At 38.4% G+C, this 7,479-nt stretch overlaps 1 non-coding gene across 1 annotated transcript; it reads left to right on the top strand.

The window, feature by feature from the left end:
* Nucleotides 1–3,808: 3,808 nt before the first annotated feature.
* LOC148555607 (small nucleolar RNA R71) lies at nucleotides 3,809–3,912 on the top strand. The gene has a single exon (XR_015886527.1). It is a non-coding gene; the product is annotated as a small nucleolar RNA R71 (small nucleolar RNA).
* Nucleotides 3,913–7,479: the final 3,567 nt, after the last annotated feature.

The following is a 7,479-nucleotide window of genomic DNA, read 5'->3' on the forward strand; positions in this document are numbered from 1 at the left end:
ATGAAAAATGAAATTCACCAGTAACACTTTAAAAAACCGTTGTCTAAACCTATCTAAGAGAACGGTTTTAAGGCGTTGCAAAATTTGGCGTTGCTAAAGGCCATATTTGTTGTAGTGCTTTGATCTTCTCTAATTTCATGGAGGATGATGGAGTGCTCTTGGTGCTCCACCCTTAGTTGTCCCATGTTGGAACTTAATTCTCCTAGGGAGGTGTTGATTTGCTCCCAATAATTCTGTGGAGGAAAGTGCATCCCTTGAGGCATCTCAGGGATTTCATGGTGAGGAATCTCCTCATGCTCATGTTGAGGTCCATGATCTCTTGTTTGCTCCATCCTTTTCTTAGTGATGGGCTTATCCTCTTCAATGAGGATGTCTCCCTCTATGTCAATTCCAGCCGAATTGCAGAGGTGGCATATGAGGTGAGAAAAGGCTAACCTTGCCCAAGTGGAGGACTTGTCAGCCACCTTGTAGAGTTCTTGAGGTATAATCTCATGAACTTCCACCTCCTCTCCAATCATGATACTATGGATCATGATGGCCCGGTCTATAGTAACTTCAGACCGGTTGCTTAGTAGGAATGATTGAGCGTTGAATGAACTCTAACCATCCCCTAGCCACTAGTTTGAGGTCATGCCTTCTTAGTTAAACCGGCTTGCCTCTTGAGTCAATTTTTCATTGAGCTCCTTCCTCACATATGTCTATGAGGACTTGGTCCAACCCTTGATCAAAGTTGACCCTTCTTGTGTAGGGGCGTGCGTTCTCTTCCATCATTGGCAAGTTGAACGCCAGCCTTACATTTTCTAGACTGAAATCTAAGTATTTCCCCCGAAGCATAGTAAGCCAATACTTTGGATTCGGGTTCACACTTTGATCATGGTTCCTAGTGATCCATTCGTTTGCATAGAACTCTTGAATCATTAGGATCCCGACTTGTTGAATGGGGTTGGTGAGAACTTCCCAACCTCTCCTTTGGATCTCAAGTCAGATCTCCGGATACTCATTCTTTTTGAGCTTGAAAGGAACCTCAGGGATCACTTTTTTCTTGGCCACAACTTCATAGAAGTGGTCTTGATGGACCTTTGAGATGAATCTCTCCATCTCCCATGACTCAGAGGTGGAAGCAATTGCCTTCCCTTTCCTTTTTCTAGAGGTTTCTCTGGTCTTAGGTAACATAAATGGTTATGGAAAAATAAAAAGCTATGCTTTTACCACACCAAACTTAAAATGTTTGCTCGTCCCCGAGCAAAAGAAGAAAGAAAGAAAGAGAAGAAGAAGAGAAATGGAGGAGAGGGAGAGAGAGGTGTTTTCAGCCAAGGGGTGAAGATAGGGTTGTGTTGTGTGAAAATGAAGAAGGAATGAGGGATTTATATAGGAGTGGGGGGGTTAAGTTTCGGCCATTAGGGTTGGGTTTGGGGGGGAAAATATTTTGAATTTTGAAGGTAGGTGGGGTTTTTGGGGAACAGGGGATGGATGTGAGTGGTGAAGAGGTGATGGGGAAGAGTGATTGAGTTGATTGGTAAAGGGTATTTGGAGAAGAGAGTTATGAAAAGGTGTGAAGAGGAGAGAGAAGAAGATGTGGGGACCTTGTGGGGTCCACAGGTCCTGAGGGGATCCTGTGGGGTCCACAGATCCTGAGGGTATCTTGTGGGGTCCACAGATCAAGTGGGGTCAAAGACTTAACATCCCTACTCCAATTAGGCGTGAAAAATGCCCTTGCTGTGCAATCCTAGCATTTAACGCCAGACTACTGCCTGTTTCTGGCATTAAACGTCCAAATGTAGCTTGTTTCTGGCGTTTAACACCAGGTAGATGCTTGTTTCTGGCATTAAACACCAGCTTGGTGCCTGTTTCTGGCGTTAAACGCCAGACAGATGCTTGTTTCTGACGTTTAAACGCCAGACTGCTCTCCTCCTGGGTGTGCTATTTTCAATGCTGTTTTTCATTCTATTTTTTTATTTTTCAGAAGTTTTTGTGACTTCACATGATCATCAACCTAATAAAACACGAAATAACAAAATGAAAACAAAATAGATATGCTTAAATAACATTGGGTTGCCTCCCTACAAGCGCTTCTATAATGTCAATAGCTTGACAGTGAGCTCTCGTGGAGCCTCACAGATAATCAGAGCAAGGTTGGAACCTTCCAACACCAAACGTAGAGTTTGAATGTGGGGGTTCAACACCAAACTTAGAGTTTGGTTGTGGCCTCCCAATACCAAACTTAGAGTTTGACTGTAGGGGCTTTGGTTGACTCTGCAGTGAGAGAAGCTTTTCATGCTTCCTCTCCATGGTTACAGAAGGAGATCCTTAAGTTTTAAACACAAGGTTGTCCTCATTTAGTTGAAGGATCAATTCTCCTCTATCCACATCAATTACAGCTCTTGCTGTGGCTAGGAAGGGTCTTCCAAGGATGATGGATTCATCCTCATCCTTCCCAGTGTCTAGGATTATGAAATCAACAGGGATGTAAAGGCCTTTAACCTTTACTAGCACGTCTTCTACTTGTCTATAAGCCTGTGTTCTTGAGTTGTCTACCACCTCTAATGAGATTTTGGTAGCTTGCACCTCAAAGATTCCCAGTTTCTCCATTACAGAGAGTGGCATGAGGTTTATCCTTGACCCAAGGTCACATAGAGCCTTCTCAAAGGTCATGGTGCCTATGGTACAAGGTATTAAGAACTTTTCAAGATCCTGTTTCTTCTGAGGCAATGTCAGTTGATGCAGATCACTCAGTTTATTGATGAGCAAGGGAGGTTCATCTTCCCAAGTCTCATTACCAAATAATTTGGCATTCAGCTTCATGATTGCACCAAGGTACTTGGCAACTTGCTCTTCAGTGATATCTTTATTCTCTTCAGAAGAAGAATACTCATAGGAGCTCATGAATGGCATAAGGAGGTTCAATGGAATATCTATGGTCTCTAGATGAGCCTCAGATTCCTTTGGTTTCTCAGAGGAAAACTCCTTATTGATCACTGCACATCTCAGGAGGTCTTCCTCACAGGGATTCACGTCCTCTCCCTCCCTTGTAGGTTCGGCCATGATGGTTAAATTAATGGCCTTGCACTCTCTTTTTGGAATCTCTTCTGTATTGCTTGGGAGAGTATTATGAGGAGTTTCAGTGACTCTTTTACTCAGCTGGCCCACTTGTGCCTCCAAATTTCTAATGGAGGACCTTGTTTCATTCATGAAACTTAAAGTGGCCTTAGATAGATTAGAGACTATATTTGCTAAGCTAGATAGATTCTGCTCAGAATTCTCTGTCTGTTGCTGAGTGGATGGTGGAAAAGGCTTGCTATTGCTAAACCTGTTTCTTCCACCATTATTAAAGCCTTGTTGAGGCTTTTGTTGATCCTTCCATGAGAAATTTGGATGATTCCTCCATGAGGGATTATAGGTGTTTCCGTAGGGTTCACCCATGTAATTCACCTCTGCTATTGTAGGGTTCTCAGGATCATAAGCTTCTTCTTCAGAAGATGCCTCTTTAGTACTGTTGGATGATTCCTTCAATCCATTCAGACTCTGAAAGATCATATTGACTTGCTGAGTCAATATTTTATTCTGAGCTAATATGGCATTCAGAGTATCAATTTCAAGAACTCCCTTCCTCAAAGGCGTCCCATTATTCACAGGATTCCTTTCAGAAGTGTACATGAACTGGTTATTTGCAACCATGTCAATGAGTTCTTGAGCTTCTGCAGGTGTTTTCTTTAGATGAATGGATCCACCTACAGAATGGTCCAATGGCATCTTTGATAGCTCAGACAGACCATCATAGAATATATCCAGGATGGTCCATTCTGAAAGTATGTCATAAGGACACTTTTTGGTCAGTTCCTTGTATCTCTCCCAAGCTTCATAGAGGGATCCACCTTCTTTCTGTTTGAAGGTTTGAACATCCACTCTAAGCTTACTAAGCTTTTGAGGAGGAAAGAACTTGGCTAAGAAAATCATGACCAGCTTATCCCAAGAGTTCAGGCTATCCTTAAGTTGAGAGTCCAACCATATTCTAGCTCTGTCTCTTACAGAAAATGGGAAAAGCATAAGCCTGTAGACCTCGGGATCAACCCCATTGGTCTTAACAGTATCACAGATCTGCAAGAATTCAGTTAAGAATTGAAAAGGATCTTCAGATGGAAGTCCATGAAACTTGCAGTTCTGTTGCATCAAAGAAACTAATTGAGGTTTAAGCTCAAAGTTGTTTGCTCCAATGGAAGGAATTGAGATACTTCTTCCATGTAAATTGGAATTTGGTGCAGTAAAATCACCAAGCATCTTCCTTGTATTGTTATTATTTTTGGCCATGTCTCCTTCTTTTTCGAAAATTTCTGTCAGATTTTCTCCAGAGAGTTGTGCTTTAGCTTCCCTTACCTTCTTCTTTAGAGTCCTTTCAGGTTCAGGATCAACCTTAACAAGAATGTTCTTATCCTTGTTCCTGCTCATATGAAAAAGAAGAAAACAGAAAAGAAAATATGGAATCCTCTATGTCACAGTATAGAGATTCTTTATGCAAGTATAAGAAGAGAAGAATGTAAGAAGGAGAAGAGGTAAAATTCGAACACGGAGAGGAAGATGGGGTTCGAATTTTGGGTGGAAGAGAAGTGTTAGTAGATGAATAAATAAATAGAAGGAGATGAGAGAGAGGGAATTTTGAAAATTAATTAAATTAAAATAAAATTTAAAGTTAAATTTTGAAAATTAAAATTGAAATCAAATTAAATTAAAAATTAAAACAATTAGTTAAAAAATGAATTTTGAAAAAGAGGGAAGGGAATTTCGAAAATTAGAGAGAGAGAATTAGTTAGGTAATTTTGAAAAAGATAAGAATCATTCAAAAAGTTAAGTGGTTAATTGAAAAAGATTTGAAAATCAAATTTGAAAAGATAAGAAGTTAGAAAAGATTTTGAAATTGATTTTGAAAAAGATGTGATTGAAATTTATTTTGAAAAAGATTTGAAAAAGAAATTTAAAAAGATTTGATTTTGAAAATTAAAGTTGATTACTTGACTAACAAGAAACTAAAAGATATGATTTTAAAATTTAAAGATTGAACCTTTCTCAATAGGCAAGTAACAACTTAATATTTTTGAATCAATCACATTAATTGTTAGTATTAAATTCGAAAATATGAAATAGAAATAAGAAAAAGATTTTTAAAAATCAATTTGAAATTTTCGAAAATTATGAAAGAAAAATGAAAAAGATTTGATTTTTTTGAAAAAAATTTGAAAAAGATAGAGTTTTTAAAATGAAAATTTGATTTGACTCATAAGAAACAACTAATTTTGAAAACTTTTTGAAAAAGTCAACCCAAATTTTCGAAATTTTATGATAGAATAAGGGAAAGATATTTTTTTGATTATTTTGAATTTTTAATGATGAAAGAGAAAAACATCAAAAAGACTCAATGCATGAAAATTTTGGATCAAAACATGTGATGCATGCAAGAACACTATGAATGTCAAGATGAACACCAAGAACACTTTGAATGTCAAGATGAACATCAAGAACTTATTTTTGAAAAGTTTTTAGGAAAAGAAAACATGCAAGACACCAAACTTAAAAATTTTTATTCTTTAGGCATTAATGTTTCAAGAATGCATATGAAAACCAAGAAAAGACACAAAAAAATAAAATATGAAGATCAAACAAGAAGACTGGCCAAGAACAACTTGAAGATCATGAAGAATGCAATGCATAAAATTTTCGAAAATAATTTTTTTTTTAGAAAATTAAAAAGATGCAATTGACACCAAACTTAAAACTTGACTCTAGACTCAAACAAGAAACACAAAATATTTTTGATTTTATGATTTTATAAATTTTTTTTTAAAATTTTTGAAAATAAAACAAAAAGAAGATTACCTAATCTGAGCAACAAGATGAACCGTCAGTTGTCCAAACTCAAACAATCCCCGGCAATGGTGCCAAAAACTTGGTGCGCAGAAATCGTGACGGTTCCATTCCTTGGTAACGGCTCTAAAAACTCAATACGCACGTTCATAATCTTAATTCTTTGTCACAACTTCGCACAACTAACCAGCAAGTGCACTGGGTCGTCCAAGTAATAAACCTTACGTGAGTAAGGGTCGATCCCACGGAGATTGTCGGCTTGAAGCAAGCTATGGTCACCTTGTAAAGCTCAGTCAGGCGGATTCAATTGATTATAGAGATTTAATAATTAAAAGATAAATAAAATATAAAATAAAGATACTGATACTTATGTAATTCATTGGTGAGAATTTCAGATAAGCGTATAGAGATGCGTTCGTTCCTCCTGAACCTCTGCTTTCCTATTATCTTCATCCAATCATTCATACTCCTTTCTATGGCAAGCTGTATGTTAGGCATCACTGTTGTCAATGGATACACCCTGTCCTCTCAGTGAAAATGGTCCAATGCGCTGTCACTGCATGGCTAATCATCTGTCGGTTTTCGATCATACTGGAATAGGATCCATTGATCCTTTTGCGTCTGTCACTACACCCAGCACTCGCGAGTTTGAAGCTCGTCGCAGCCATCCCTTCCCAGATCCTACTCGGAATACCACAGACAAGGTTTAGACTTTCCGAATCTCAAGAATGGCCGTCCATGGATTCTAACTTATACCACGAAGACTCTGATTAAGGAATCCCAGAGGTATTCATTCAATCTAAGGTAGAATGAAAGTGGTTGTTAGGCACGCGTTCATAGTTGGAAATGATGATGACTGTCACGATCATCACATTTATATTGAGGTGCAAATGAATATCTTAGAATCGGAATAAGCTTGAATTGAATAGAAAAATAATAGTACTTTGTATTAATTCGTGAGGAACAGCAGAGCTCCACACCTTAATCTATGGTGTGTAGAAACTCTACCGTTGAAAATACATAAGTGATGAAGGTTCAGGCATGGCTGAATGGCCAGCCCCCAAACGTGATCCAAGGATCAAAAGACAATCCAAAGATGTAAATACAATAGTAAAAAGTCCTATTTATACTAAACTAGTTACTAGGGTTTACAGAATGAGTAATTGATGCAGAAATCCACTTTTGGGGCCCACTTGGTGTGTGCTTGGGCTGAGCATTGAGCTTTACACATGTAGAGGCTTCTCTTGGAGTTGAACGCCAGTTTGTAACCTGTTTCTGGCGTTTAACTCCACTTTGCAACCTGTTTCTGGCGTTTAACTCCATAATGCAGCATGGAACTGGCGTTGAACGCCAGTTTGCATCATCTAAACTCGGGCAAAGTATGGACTATTATATATTGATGGAAAACCCTGGATGTCTACTTTCCAACTCAATTAAAAGCGCACCATTTGGACTTCTGTAGCTCCAGAAAATTCACTTTGAGTGAAGGGAGGTCAGAATCCAACAGCATATGCAGTCCTTCTTCAACCTCTGAATCTGATTTTTGCTCAGGTCCCTCAATTTCAGCCAGAAAATACTTGAAATCATAGAAAAACACACAAACTCATAGTAAAGTCCAGAAATATG

Source organism: Arachis ipaensis, chromosome B6, assembly GCF_059453495.1.
Source record: "Arachis ipaensis isolate K30076 ecotype BB chromosome B6, ASM5945349v1, whole genome shotgun sequence".
In the NCBI taxonomy this organism is placed as follows: Eukaryota; Viridiplantae; Streptophyta; class Magnoliopsida; order Fabales; family Fabaceae; genus Arachis; species Arachis ipaensis.